The sequence below is a fragment of the Lutra lutra genome, chromosome 6 (genome assembly GCF_902655055.1).
Source record: "Lutra lutra chromosome 6, mLutLut1.2, whole genome shotgun sequence".
Lineage (NCBI taxonomy): Eukaryota > Metazoa > Chordata > Mammalia > Carnivora > Mustelidae > Lutra > Lutra lutra.
In genome coordinates this window covers 99,280,751-99,296,735 of record NC_062283.1, presented here as the reverse complement: position 1 = coordinate 99,296,735, position 15,985 = coordinate 99,280,751, and positions in this window count along the sequence as shown.

The window sequence follows — 15,985 nt, the reverse complement described above, 5'->3', positions numbered from 1 at the left end:
GGGTCACTACAGGCATTCAGTGAAGGTCCAGAGTATCTCAAAGGGATTTTTCTCACCTCTGCTGTCTTAATCCTAGACATCACAGGAGTGTTGCTGTGTTCTCAGTGAAGGCCTTCTGTGCCTTCAGGGATTTCTGTCCATTTCCCTGCTTTTCTTTTAGCCTTCAGTATGCTACTAACTAGTATTTGGAGAATGTCTGTGTACCTCAGAGGGTCTCTCTTTGAGTTCCTTTCCCACCTCCAGTCTTGGATGGACTTTCCCTTAAACATGATGAGAGCCTCTAGGAAAGATTTGGCTCTTTAACAGGTGCTGCTCAGGACTCTAGTCCATCAAGGGAGCCTCTGATTATTACATATTTATTGAAGTTCAGTTGGCTTTTCTCAATTTCTTTCTGTACAAGATTATTCCTCTTCCAACCACCCTAGGAAGTATGAAGCCACTACAGATCTCTTCCCTTCTAGGAAGAATTTGTCACTTTCTGAAATTAAGCTCACTGAAGTTTTGTTTTTTAAAAACTATGATTTTTATACTTTACCTTGGTTATTCTCATTGTTAGGGCCCCTATAACATCTTTTTTCCCCCTTTTAACCCTATAATATCTTTAAACTTTTTAAAGGCATCTTATTCTAAAATGAAATCTTATGCAGAACCTGAATATATAAAACAGATCAAAGTTGAATGTTCTGATTAAAACATACTTGGTGGGGAGGATGAGGTTGGTGGCCCAGAGGTTCCCACAAGCTCTCTCTCTGCAGTGACTATTTGGAGAAATTTTCAAGTTGTTTGACAATCATGGATTTGATCATCAAGTGGGAATGTTCTGTTTATGGGTCCAGTCTTTATCATTTAGTTTTCTCAATATTCCAATGTCCAGGCTCTCTTAAGGTTTTATATGTCTCTGCTTATGCTGCTTTCCCTCCATAGGATACTTGCCTCTCTCCTAATTTAAATCACTTACTCTTCAGGGTCCAGTTCTCCCTTAAGGAGTTCTGCTGTTCCCCAGCACTGTTATGACACTTACCATTTGGGCTATACAATTTAGACATTGACTGTGGGATGTCTTCTCCTGGTTTGCTGAATGTTACTCTGCCTCTGTAGCTGGACATCCTTCCTCCAAATAGGGACTATGATGGAATTCATCTTCTGTCTTTTTTGGGGCTGGAAGAGAGAGGCAGACTAATTATTTGCTGCTGTGACTACTCTGGAAATGTGAAAACTGTCTTTTGGTTAATGACTCTGCATCAGCCAGAATTATTCTCTATTTATGGTTTAATATCTTTGCATTGAAGCCCACGTGGTTTCTGCTTAAAATGAATATTGATTCAGATCACTGTCAGCCCTTCAGAGTCAGATGACTGCCTTTGTTTCCACAGCTATGCCATTGGACACTGGGACTTCATGTGTCTTCTTAGTATTGGTGATGCTTGAAGATTTACCATACAGTTATTTTAATTACCTTGTTTCTCCCATCCTTCATCCTCTGAGCTGGCCAGGTCCACTCATGCTAGCCTGCTGTTCCATCAAGCCTTGCCTCAGTGGGGTAGACTGGCTGTATTCCAGAACCACACTTCAATTGGATTAATGTGGCTATAAGAGGCGCCAACTGAGAGTGTGTCTTTTCCCTGATATCCACTGAGCTGTCAGCAACACAACTGTCCTATTGCAAGGTGGCACCTAGAATTATCTAGGCAAACTCTCAACATGTAATTGTGAGGATTTAGATTTAGTATGTTACTTTTGACTCTGTCTGATGGCTTTCCCCAGAAATAGCTATTTCCGGGCATCTCTGACTCAAAGAGATTTCTGGGAGATGAAATGTCTTCTTCCATCCCCAGGGAAATAAGAGAACTTTTAACTTTTTCTTCTCTAGGGTAAGACATCTACCCCTTTTTTTCTCAAGTATTTTCTTTCTGAATCTTGGGGGTTGTTGTGGTGATAATACCCACCTCATAGAATTACTATGGAGATTAAAAAAGACATCAGTCTTGCTTAAGTTCTATGCATATTCTTCAATATGCCTGTTGTCAAGGTCTTTTATGTTTTCCTGAATCTCTTATGCATGTTCTTCAAGCTCTTTTGTGAAGTAATTGGGGCCAAAAGCAACAAAAGACATAAACACCAAGAAGATTATTTTCCTTAGAAGATCCAGACTTTGGGGAGTCTAATTTCAAGTTTTAGGACCCTGGTCTGAATCCTTATTATAACATTCACATCAAATCTGTGGCCTTGCACAGTTGTAGGAGGGGTACGTAGGCCCTGGATTGGTAAGAATGTGAAGGGTAGTTGGCAAAAGACCACATGTGGACACCCTTTCGCTTGGGGGGAGTTTTTATTATGTTTTCAGGGGCACTCCAAAGTACAATTTTACTTCATCAGATTTACATACCTTCCTTAAAAAAACAAATGTGCACTACTTCTTTTAATCAGAGCCAATGCATTTATTTTGCTTTCATTAAGTCATTTGCCCAGCTGGCATTCTGCAACTCTGAGCTACATATTGATAAAAGTTGAAATTTAAAACCTACTCAGCAATCTGTTGGTAGACTGGGACTCTATGAACCAACTTAAAATGAAATGTGTTTTGGGGGCACCTGGGTGGTTTAGTCGGCTAAGCGTCTGCCTTCAGCTCAGGTCATTATCCCAAGGCCCTGGGATCAAGCCCCGCATCGGGCTCCCTGCTCAGCAGAGAGCCTGCTTCTCCCTCTCCTTCTGCCTGCTGCTCTGCCTATTTGTGCTCTCTCTCAAATAAATGAATAAAGTCTTAAAAAAAAATGCATTTTCAGGTCCAGCTCCAACCTCTCATTGGTCAGGTGACTCCTGCTCTTGGGTGAGGGGTTTGGGCACAGATACTCAAATCACTGTGTGGCTCTCCAGAAAGTTTAGCTTGGGATAGCGAATTTTGCTTTGCAAAGGGGTTTATTGTTAAAATTCCTTGGGACTTGGATTGTACTCTTTAGGTACTTTATCATCTGGATTCTGAAATGAAACCTCTTAGGTAGCAGAAGGGTTGAAAGCTTGGCTGGCAGCAGTGGTGGAACAAACCTGCCCTCTCACCAGCTTGATGGGTGAGGGGATTTACTGCTTATGTAGATAAGATTCACTGTAGTTAGACACTGTCAGCATGGCCTGGTGTAAATGCAGTACCCCTTCTTGACTTTCCCAAGGGAAAAATAGATCTCATGACATTGACTTTCATTTATTAGCTATAGTATCTAAAGCATCTTTGCTCATCAAGGGGGCTGAAACATTGGGCTTTACAGGTCTCCATTGCTGGGCGACTTAGGAATGTAATCTGACATGCAGTTTAACTGTTCATATATGGATGTGCTTACAAATGCATGTATTATTATTTTTTAAGTTTTTATTTAGTTAGTTCACATACAGTGTTGTATTAGTTTCAAGTGTACAATATTCAACAGTTCCGTACATCACCCTGTGCTCACCACTACACGTGCACTCCTTAATCCCCATCACCCTTTTCACCCTTCCGCCCACACCCCTCCCCTCTCGTAACCCTCAGATTATTCTCTGTCATTAAGGGTCTATTTCTTTGTCTCTCCTTATTTTTTCCCCTTTGCTTGTTTGTTCTGTTTCTTAAATTCCATTTATGGTATTTGTCTTTCTCTGACTGACTTATTTTACTTAGCATTATACTACTAATAAAAAATAATCATTAATTATACTAATAATTAAAAATAATCATTGTTAATGGACAGACTGCATTCTTTTTTAATGGCTGTATAGTATTGCATTGTTGCATGCATTATTTTAAATGTAAACTTACACATAGAGAAAATGGGGCATATGTGCAGGAAACAAGTATTTACTACTTGATGGCATTAGTATCGGTTTAGATTATAATGACAGTGTCTCCTCAAAGGAAGGAATGAACTAACCTCCACTGTAATCTGTTTTCTGCTTGACAAAATGGTACTTTTAGGTGGTTATTCATTTATTCATTCATTTAACACTTTGTGCAAGCACTCTGTTGGGGGCTGAAGACATATCCTGGAAAGTATAGATTGTCCCTTTGAGAGATTACAGTAGAATGGGAAAGACAAAATAAACAGGTAGTGGTTATAATAGGAAAGAGAGGAGGTGGAAAAGCACAATGGAAGGATTCAGCCTCTGGACAAAGGCCTACCAACCACTGGAGGAAGTGATAGCATCTTTATATTATTATAATATTTCATGGGTAAGTTTCATTCTTTCCTAAATCTCCCCTATTCTTTAAAATGTTCCCCTATTTTCCCATGTTTATTCTTCTACACAAACTTTGTATTGTTTTGATCAAATTTCAAATCTGGACTACATTTATAGATTAATTTAGGTAGAATCATTATCTTTATCAGGATTGAGTTTTCTTACATGAGAACCATATATACTTCCCTCCATTTGTTCACTTTTTTAAATACAGATTTCTAGTACCACATTATCATATATGTCCTATATGTGTCTTGTGGTTATTGCTAGACATCTCCAGCTATTTTTTGTTATTGTGATTGGGATTTTTAAATTATATTTTATAATCAATTAACTATGGTAATGAAGAAAGCTAGTGAAGTTTGGGTATTTATGTTTTACCTGGTCATAGAGAGATCACATCAGACATAGGTGATTCTCCCTCCTGTTTACTGACTGCTATAGGTTAAGTTCCCTGAGAAACAGACTGGCAGATGGAGGTCCGTGCACAAGAGATTTCCTGGAAGGTTCCCTCAAGAAGGCAACTGTGAGGAATGAAGGAAGCAGAATTGGGAGAGGGAATAATTGAGCCACCTAGCAGTTGCAGCAGAGAACTGGGCTGGTGCCACAGAGACCTGTAGATCTGGGATGGCCCTTCCAAGTTATCCTGAATTGAGGCAGGAGGGCCAGACCTTTGGACGCCCCCCCCACCCCAATCTTCTGTGCATTGGATGTGGACTTCCCTTGAGAGGGAAGTGTGAGCTTGGGCCAGGCAGTTCCCTTCAGCAGAGGGCAATCCCAGAGACCACTGGAAGTCAACTCTCCATCTAATAGGGGATCCAGGGCTTCAATCTTGAAAGGGAGAGCAGGGCAGTGGCCCATGGCAGGCCTTACACTAATATTTTCCTATTTCTTTTTTTTTTAATGATTTTATTTATTTATTTGACAGATCACAAGCAGGCAGAGAGGCAGGCAAAGAGAGAGAAGAGGAAGCAGGCTCCCTGCTGAGCAGAGAGCCTGATGCGGGGCTCAATCCCAGGACCCTGGGATCATGACCTGAGCCGAGGGCAGAGGCTTTAACCCAATGAGCCACCCAGGCATCCCAATATTTTCCTATTTCTGATTCCTAAATGACTAGATAATCAAGGACACCAACAACCCTGATAAGCCAAGGAGGTGAAAAACACCCAGCTAGCTGTCCTTTTCTTTACTTTTTAAAGACTTGTTATTTAAATTTACCTTTACTTATTATTTTTTAAAAGATTTATTTATTTTAGAGAGGGGGACAGGGGCAAAGGGAGAGTGAGAGAATGTCTTAAGCAGACTTTCCCTGAGTGTGGAGCCCCACAGGGGACTCCATCCCAGGACCTCAATCACAACCCGAGAAGAAACCAAGGGTCCCTTGCCCAATTGGGCCACCCAGGTGCCCTGAAATTTACCTTATAAAGATTTGTAAAGCCATTTCACTCTGAGGATGATACAGATAATGAAGGTTTTCAGAAACAGATAGCCTTCACTTTGAATTCTTTGATGTTCTGTGAGGCATTAAATAATATTATTCTCAGTATAAGGAGACCTACCAAGAATAAGACAGTGTGTCTTCAGTCCAAACATTATTGGATGAATTTTAAAATGCCTTGACTAGTTCAGACCTGCGGAAAAAAATCCCACCTACCCTCAAAGCACATTCAAAGTAAGACTTAAATGCAGCCATTTCAAAGTAAGACTTAAATACAGCCATTTCTTTCTCTTCAACCTATTGAGGTATAATTTACATAAAATGTGTCTATTTTAAGTGTAGATGTTGATGAGTTTTGACAAATACATACATCTATGTAATCACCCCTATAATGAATGTCTAGGACATTCCCATCACTCTCATCCCTGTCCCATTCTCCTGCCCTCCCCCTAGCCCACCCCCAGGCAACCTCTGATCTGCTGTCTATTTCCATAGATGAGTCATAGACGTTTCATGCATATGGATGCCCACAGCATGTATTCTTCTATATCTGGTGTTTTTCATTTATTATTTTAAAGATAGTTTTATTGAGGTTTAATTTGTACACAGTGCAATGGATTCGTTTTAAGTTTAAGGGCACTTAAAATGTAATCACTGCCACAATCGAGATAAGATATAGGACATTTCCAGGGCCCTGCAAAATGCTCTGCAAAGTCCTCTTTGCAGTCAATTATTTATTTGCAGAGCCTAACCTGCTGCTAATCCCATCATGTTATATTTTTCCTATAGGATGATGTTTTCTCACTTTACAAGGTCCCTTTGGATCTTTTTTCCAATTTCTCTCTTTCATCATTGCATTCATGCTTTCTTTTATATCCTTTGACATGATTATAAGATTTTAAAATCTGAATCTTTTCATTTTCAATCATTTAAGGTCCTTGTCTACTAATTCCATTATCTTTGTCATTTCTGCATCTATTCCCATTGATTAATTTTTCCTCTGGTTTTAAGTCAAATTTTCTTGTTTCTTTACTTGATTTCTGAATTTTTACTGGATGTTGGGCATTGTAAATTTCATTTTTCTGGGTGCTTATTTTACTATATTCCTTTAATGAGCACTGAGCTTTTTTTTTTTTTTTTTTTCCCTGGTAAGCACTTGTTACTTGGGATCAGTTTTATTGAGACTTTCTTTTAAGATAGTTACAAAGGGCTTAAGACTCTAGAGGGCCCCATGCTGATTTCTACAGTTCTTTCTCTGCCTGGCTCCATTTTTTAGTATTTCTGCCTCACAGATTACCTTGAACTCCCCCAAAGTCCTATCCGTTGTCTCCTCAGCTCATAAAGATAGCCAGGCTCTCTTTGCATTACATTCCTTTGCATCGAAATCCAGAAGGTTCTTCCAAACAGAAAGCTTTGTCAATGGTAGGGTTATCTTCATTTGTTTTCCTTTTTTAGGAAGAACAACCCAACACTGCTTGTTGTGCAATGTCTGAAAATAGCTGTTTCCTATATTTTCTCCAGTGTTATAGTTGTTTATGGCTGGATGATAGTTCTGGATCCTCTCAATTTAGCTTTTATATTATTGTTTTTAAAATGTATGTAAATGTTATTAGAATTTTAAATTTATTGTGATCCAATTTTTTTTTATGATGTGAATTCGATTTCTATAAATATGGCCTCAGTTTCATGTAATGGAAATGTGGTCATTGACTTTTTGTGGTTTAAAACATAAAACCATTTAAGTTATAGTTCAGTGGTTACTGGCAACCTCAGATCTAATACATTCTGTACTTCTTTAGGAATAACAATAATTCAGCATTAACATGGAAAAAACATTTTGCCTGATTATTACAATAATATATTTGAAACTCACTAGGCAAAAAATGAGGTAGCCTTCAGTCATAATTGGAAATAAGACTACACACATTAGAAATTAACTAAGGAAGTTGGTATTTCTGGGTTTTTTTTGTCTGTTCTCTTCCTGCATGCCTGGTTTGCTTGCTTTAAATGACTTAAGCACATGCATTGTCTCCACCAAAGGATCAAGGTAAACTATGTCCCAACCATGAATAATTGCCGGTATACTCAGTATTTAAAAATAAACCATAGTATATCTAAAGAAATCAGGCAGTGAAACTAAACAGAGATAAATATCCAGGTAGTACTGAGTTTAGAAGTTGCTTCTGGCCAGGAAAAGGATCTGTCGGTGTTCCTACCAGTGCTCCTAGCTTCCCACTGTGGCATACTTGGAACTACCCACCCAGAGACGTGTCTTCACTGATATAGGGAGAGTCACCTTGTCATGAACCTTAAGAGGCAGAAGGGGTTTATAATCAGTGCCCTGCTTCATCCTATAGTACAGTTAGTGATCTTGCAGTGCCCAGGAGGCTGCCACTATAGCTATTGCCTTCTGGCTGGAAAGGAAGGTAGATTTCTGTTATACTCACAACCCAGGATGCATTTGTCATAAAACTCATTCGCAAGTGAGAGTGACTATAGTTGCAAACAGGTTATTGTACTCCAGTGTGCATATATGAAAGGCTAAATTTGCTTTCGAGTTGGATGGAGAACTTAGTCTCTGAGACAATATGAGTTTCAAATTGTAGGGAGTCCTTGTTAATCCTGTATTCATTACAGGAGTCTCTATAGTTATGGGGTTGCAGGAATCACAGGGAAGCTAAAGTCAGAGGCAAGCAAAAACCATCAAAGCCAGAAAGTATTCATTAATGATATGACAAACAACTATCCCACCTTAATGGTTGAGTATTTCTCAGCTCCTCCTGTCAAGGCCTTTGTGGCCTGTCTCTTGCTGATGGTCAGATAATGTTAACATACAACAATTAAAATACAAAAACAAGAGACTCAGGAATTTATAAAACTGATGAAAGTAATGTTGGAAAATTGTTGGAATCACACTCAAAGTTTTGAACAACACAAGTCTGACAGAGTTAACCTGTGAACAGTTGAAGAAGAGAAATCTAGTATGTGTGAGGCCAGGATATATCCCTAGGCAGAAAATAATTTGATTATTAGAAGATTAAGGGAAGCCTTGGAAAGTTAACAATGTCCTAGTTTGTTTTTTTTTTTGAAATTACTTTATTTATGACCACACTGAAAAAGCCAAACTTGGATATCAAGTGAACTATGTCTTATGAAGCTATCACGCAATTTGTTTGGAAAATAATAATCTCAGGCCGCCTGGGTGGCTCAGTCCATTAAGCATCCAACTCTTGGTTTTGGCTCAGTTCATGATCTCAGAGTCACGAGACTGAGCCCCGCTTTGGGCTCCACTTTCAGCACAGAGTCTGCTTGAGATTATCTCTCTCCCCCCACTAGCTCAGGTGGTCTCTCTCTCTCTAAAAAAAATAAAATAAAATAAAATAAAGAAAAAGAAAAATGATAATCCCCTTTTCAAGAAAATCCTCATGCAATCAATCTTTTTTAAAAATTAAGGCATAGTTGTAATTTAGCATAAATTTTGTTAAACATAATATAAATCTATTTTTTAAAAAATATTTTATTTATTCATTTGACAGACAGAGATCACAAGTAGGCAGAGAAGCAGGCAGAAAGGAGGAAGCAGGCTCCCTGCTGAGCAGAGAGCCCAATGTGGGGCTCGATCCCAGGACCCTGGGATCATGACCTGAGCCGAAGGCAGAGGCTTTAATCCACTGAGCCACCCAGGTGCCCCAATATAAATCTATTTTTTAGAATATTTTATTTATTATGACAGAGAGAGATAACAAGAGAGGGAACACAAGCATGGGGGAAGATGGAGAGGAAGACGTAGACTCCCCTCTGAGCAGGGAGCCTGATATGGGGCTCCATCCCAGGACCCTGGGAACCTGACCTGAGCCAAAGGCAGATGCTTAACAACTGAGCCCCCAGGTGCCCCAATATAAATCCATTTTTTATAAGTTCTAGCTTTATTATTCAAGATTAAGTTCCTATCAAACTAGTTTTTATTTAGTATGAAATTTTGGTCTCCATTTAAAAAAGATTTAACCGACCTTTAGCCAGCTGTGCTACTGTACCTTTTTACAAAAGCAATTTGGTATTGCAGACCCTTAGTAAATTGAGGACCAAAAGGAAATGCCTTCTGGTGACTTTGCTGGTATAGAGATTTTGAGATGAATATTTATCTGGAGGTCTTCAGAAATATAAAATTACTAGCTCATTAATAGACAGTAGGTATAGTTTGGTCCAACAGCACTTTTGGGTCCTCTTTATGGGAAGAAAAGGAGGACCCTGTAAATCCTAGATGCTAGAAGGTATTCCTACGGTGGCCCTGCCATCTCGGCTTCATCTCTCCCTTCCCCCTACCCTGCATGCCTCACCTTCTCCACTTGCATTTCCTTTTCTTATATAGGGCTCTTTTTTTTTTCTGGCCTAAGGCATTCTGGTAGTGATAGAAATCATCCTGGTAATAGTCTGAGTATGTTGTTTAGACTTGGATAGTCACAACCAGATATGAGTTACCCATGTCACCAGCTTTAGGTACAGATACAGTCACCTGCCTTTGTTTCATCTCTCCAGCAATGCGCACAGACCGCCATTTCTCTCTTTAACAGGAAGTTCATATTTCTTGCTCTTGATTTCAGTTATCCCTGCTCCCCATATAACTTAAGTACCCTGGAGGCTTGTTCAGTCCAAAGGGTCAGTCTTGTCCCGGAATGCCAGTAGATAAAGAATGGAAAAGTCTGATTAGTCTGATACTGGGCTTCAGTTTTTAGCTGCCATGATTTATTTTCAGCCCTACAGTGGTTTCCTGGTTGAAAATGGACCTGCATAGCCCAGTGTGTTTTCATCCAATGTTTTAAGATGTCCTTTCTCATCTAGATCTTTCAGGTGTTTATGGCACCATTGGTGCAGATATTTTTTTCAAAGTTTATGCTCACATGCTCAACCACATGACCCCAGAGTCCAGTTCTTGGTGTAGGAAGTGCTGTGTCTGGACAGGTTTGCAACCTCTGCCATCCCCGTCCCCTGCATGCTCCTTTCCTATCCATTTGGTGTCAGAAAGGAGTCAAACACCTCATGCCTTCCAGGTGTTGTCCCGTTTGGGCCCTTAGGGCTCCTCATGTACCAACAAACCTTAGTTAAGAGCCTGCTGACCCATTAGATAACTTCCCAATAAAACAGTACCTCAATAACATTGTCCTTGTGGCACTGAAGTGAATCCCAAAGTCTGTGAACTTACAAGGTATCATCTAGTCAAAATCCTTTATTTCGGAAAAGGTAAAGAAAGAAATACAGGTGAGTGCCCAAAGTGTAACAGCTGAACAATAAGAGATCTGAGACCAGAACTCCTCAATTTTAACATGGCGCTCTATGTGCACGAGTTTAATAATATTATGGCATAGTCAACCAAACTCTTCCCAGAAAGCTTTCTCTTATACCTTGTTTGCTGGAAGGAGAATTAAAACAATCCACGGGCTTCTTTGAATTGTAGGATCATCCTTTTATATGTCCAGCTTTGTTAAATGTGATAAGAACATCAGATGGGAGCTGAATATGGAAGCCACTTTCATAATATACACTGTGTATACTGAATTTTTTTTTATTATTTCAAAGGTCAACCAATATTTTTTTTAAGATTTTTTATTTATTTATTTGACAGACAGAGATCACAAGTAGGCAGAGAGGCAGGCAGAGAGAGAGGGGGAAGCAGGCTCCCTGCTGAGCAGAGAGCTAGATGTGGGGCTCGATCCCCAAACCCTGAGATCATGACCTGAGCCGAAGGCAGAGGCTTTAACCCACTGAGCCACCCAGGTGCCCCCAACCAATATTTTTTTAAAAAACAAAAGGGGAGGGGTGCCTGGGTGGCTTGGTGGGTTAAAGCCTCTGCCTTCAGCTCGGGTTATGATCCCGGGATCCCGGGATCAAGCCCTGCGTGGGGCTTTCTGCTCAGCAGGGAGTCTGCTTCCTCCTCTCTCTCTGCCTGCCTCTGCCCACTTGTGATCTCTGTCTGTCAAAAAAATAAATAAATAAAATCTTTACAAAAAACCAAACAACAACAACAACAAAATAAAACAAAAGGGGAGGGAGTAATGGCAAATAGAATTGACATATATATTTGCTTATGTGTATGATGCTAATATAGTAATTTGGCCATCCTCTGAATATCACTGAGTTGAATGGATTCCCCTGATTTTGAGTTGGGCCTCAACCACAGGGGTCATGTTAAGATGGCATCCTGAAAGTGCTGTTTGCATTGTTGTCCCCTGATCCTTCATCAAGTCTCTTCATTTGATTCTTATTTCTTTTTTTGGCTTATTTATTTATTTCTTTCGATTCTTATTTCTGATTGGTTCTTTGGTCCTTTTCCTCAGGCTGCGTAGCTGAAGTTTCCTTCCCTTATCTTGGAGCTGTAACTTCTCCAAGCTTGAAAATATTGCTGCTGTATTGCTGTACCTCGTACCCTGCAGACACCTAGAACAGGCACCTGGGATACTTTGGCAAATTTACCCATTTGTAGAACGTGGGGTGCGGTTTGATCCAATCACAGTAAGAGGAGTGGTGGTTGCCCACTTGACGCTGGCCTACCTAAGAACTCAAAGAAGGGGCCGCTCAAATGATCCTCCCCTGAAAACCTGCAAAGCCTCTCCAAATCCCCTCCCAACTATCAAGTTCACCCAGACTGGTAAGAGCTTGTTAGAGTCCTCCCGTTAAAAAATGTTCAGTCTGCTTCATTCTGTCCCCGTTACATTTTTTTGTCTCTGGATTCAGCTCAGTGCCTGGCACATAGTAAGCAGTCAGGGAATATTTGTTGAATTAAAAAAAATTTGAAGAATTCGTGACCCAGTTCGATGGAGAGCTCTGACCTGGGCTGAATGGGAATAACGAGAGGCGGGGTGGGGATTCGTGAGGGGGGTGTGTGCCGTTGGGAAATGTGAGTTCTGGGAGGGGTTCCTGTTGATTTCATAGATGAATTAAAACATTTGATAACCCTGTAAATAGACTACTGTACAGTTATATAAATGGCACACTTAGCTTGTGGTTATAAGGTGCTAAAATAACTATGAAAAATGAAAGAGTCCATCAATCAAATGGTTGTTTTACCTATGTGAAAATCAACCAACCAATGTGACCCATTTTTTTCCTCCTCTGAATTGACCCCATTGTTCCGTGACCCAACGCTTTGGTGCAGATTGCCAGTTTAAGGCAACGCTGACTGCAGATTACAGTGTTCTACAGGCTCCTGTGTGTGAAAAATGAAGCAAAGGACGCTGGCTCAGCCATGATGCTGGCTCGGGAGACATTTGTTCAAGTCCAGTTGAGGCTGTTTTATCCCTGAGGTTATCGGACTGGTTCTTCTTGGAGGGTATTACGTAGGTGGTTGAAAGGAGAAACGAGAAGGATAAATGTGGAAAGTAGGTCCCATGCTACGATCTCTCCAATGTAAAGGCAATTCCTTTTGAGTTACAGTAGAGAGAGACAGGTTTTTGTATATGTGTTAATATGCACCTACTTAAAGACCCAATGATAGGCTGAGGAACGCTTCCCTCAAAAACATCAAGTTCTAATGCCAGGCACCTGTGAATATGCTGCCTTACAAGGCAAATGTCTTCCTCCTCTCCCTTTTCCCAGTTCCCTTACCTTTCCCTCTCCTTTCTCTTCCCCCTTCTTTTTTCCTCCTCCCCCGACTCCTTCCCCTCTTGCTCTCCTCCTCCACTTCCTCCTTCTTTGCTTGTAGCCAGCATTCACTCATTGGACATTCTGGCATTTTCTATGAGGGCTGCTGAGGTGAGGGGCAACATGTCATACAGAGCCTGCTCTGTATCTTTCACTGTCAGGAAGGCGGACAGACAGCATTTTTACAAGGCCCATGGTTGCACCTGCCCTTTTTGGGCCAAACCCAGGATCCTGGGACTTTTCTGAACTCCCTCTTTAAGAGCACCTGTTAGTTTCCTAGAATTGCTGTAACAAGTCACCAAAGTCTGGGTGGCTTAAGACAACAGAAATTTTTTCTTTCGTGCCAGAAGTCTGCCATCAAGGTGTCTGCCGGCTGTGCATTCTCTGAAGATCCAGTGGACAGTTTGTTCCATACTGTTCTCCTTGCCTCTGGTGTTTGCTGGAAATCCTCTGTGTTCTTTGGCTTACAGCTGCATAACCCCAATGTCTGCCTCCATCTCCGCATGGCCTCCTCCCTGCATGTCTGTGTTTGTGTCCCTTCTTCTCTTCTTATAATGACACCAGATGCATTGAATTCAAGGCCCACCCTACTCCAGAATGACCTCCTCTTAACTTACGTCTAAATTGCATCTGCAAAGACTCTATTTCCAGACAAGGTCACATTTATGTTTTGAGGGTCAGGACTTAGAGTATCTTTTCGGGGAACACAATAAGAGCCTTCTTTCCATGGGACTCTCCTCTCACCTTGCTCAGCTGGGGATGGCCTTTGAGATGGTACTTGATGTCAGTGCTGTTCCAGTCTCCCTGGGCTCAGAAGAACTTGGGTAAAGGGCAGCTTGTGGTAGGAATATACATGAAAAACAAGTCACTAGCATCCTGGAGCAGGAGTCCAATAGGGTTGGTGCTGGATCTGGAAGGAGACTCCTGATTTTGAGAAACTCTGGAGACTTCAGCAGCCAGAGGTGTGGAAATCCATTCCCGCGCTGCCATTAGTAGGCCTCAGCTCAGCTCTAAGTGTTGCTTTCCCCAGCCTCGAGGTACAGGTGACTTCCCATTTCTTTTCACCAATTTTGCTCCCCCACCTCAACTGTAGCTTGCTTTCTATTTTTGTTTTTCAAAGATTTATTTATTTATTTGGAGGGGGGAGAGAGAGAGAGAGTGAAAGCAGAGGGAGGGAGAAAGGGAGAGCCGGCGAGGATCTTAAGCAGATTCTGTGCTGAGCTCGGAGCCCGATGACATGGGGCTCATCCCAGGACCCTGAGATCCTGACCTGAGCGGAAACCAAGAGTCAGACATTTAACCAATAGCCACTCAGGCACCCCTGGAGCTTGTTTTTGATTTGGCTTTTCCAGGTCTGATTTGGCCTCCTGACCTTTCAGCTGCATGAGGTCATCACAGACTGACATGTTCTGATCCTGTTTCTCGGTTCTCATGCTGCTATGGCGTGTATGTTTGTGTCCCCTCCCCGCCCAATTCATATGTTGAAACCCTAACCCCAAATGTGATGATGTTAAGATGTGGGGCCTTTGGGAGGTAATTAGGTACAGATGAGGTCATGAGGGTGGAGCCCTCATCATGGGATTAGTGCCCTTTTTTTTTTTTTTAAGATTTTATTTATTTATTTGACACAGAGAGATCACAAGTAGGCAGAGAGGCAGGCAGAGAGAAAGGGGGAAGCAGGCTCCCTGCTGAGCAGAAAGCCCCATGCGGGGCTTGATCCCAGGATCCTGAGATCATGACCCGAGCCTAAGGCAGAGGCTTTAACCACTGAGCCACTCAGGCGCCCCGATTAGTGCCCTTTTAAGGAGAGGAAGAGACACCAGAACCCTGTCTCTTTCTCTTTATTTCTCTCTGTCTCCGTCTGTCTCTCTCTCTCTCATCTCTCTCTCTTTCTGCCATATGAGGACGCAGGAAGAAGCTCGCAAGGCAGAAAGAGGTGTTCACTAGGAATGAAATCTGACGACCCCTTGCTCTTAGACTCTTGGACTCCAGAACTCTGAGAAACAAATATGTGTTATTTAAGACCCCAGGCTGTGGTATTTTGTGACAGCAGGCTGAGCTGACTAAGACACCTGTCTTACGGAGAGTTTCTGAGGGACTCAAGTCCTCTGTGACAGGCTCCAGCAGATATCTTGGGAGGGCCAGGCCTGGGATGTGATATGGTCATCTCCTCTGGTCCTGGGGTTGTGTATGTGTGTGTATGCATGAGCATTTGTATGTGTGTGTGTGTGTGTGTGTGCATGCGTGTGTTGCATTTTAATAGGAGGTGGTGGTCTAACCCAAAGCCCCCTCTGAAATGGTGGCATTTGAAGCTTACCCCAGGCTCCTGACACTCCCCAAGGCTTCTCAAAACACAGCAAAGAGGCCGCTTTCATTCCCTTGGGATGATCTCTGGCCAGATTCGGGACTGCATAGAATTCAGAGGGGCTCTCGGCATCGTTACGGGCAACTCTGAGGATCTGAGAGGGCACTCCTGAGGCAGTGCGGAGGCTTGAGCCCCTGCCACGGCAGGGATTGTGTGTCCATGGAAGAAGAGGGACACTCACTGTGGCTTGGCACATGAGCAAGAAAGCCAGATCTGTGGATTAGTGCTTGTTTGTTTGTTTCACTTGCTTTTAAAGCTGCTGAAGCCCACGCTCTGTTCCTTGATGAGTCGCGCCAGCCAGCATATGGATGCTTGACCTCTGCTGTTGAACCTCTTCCAACTTG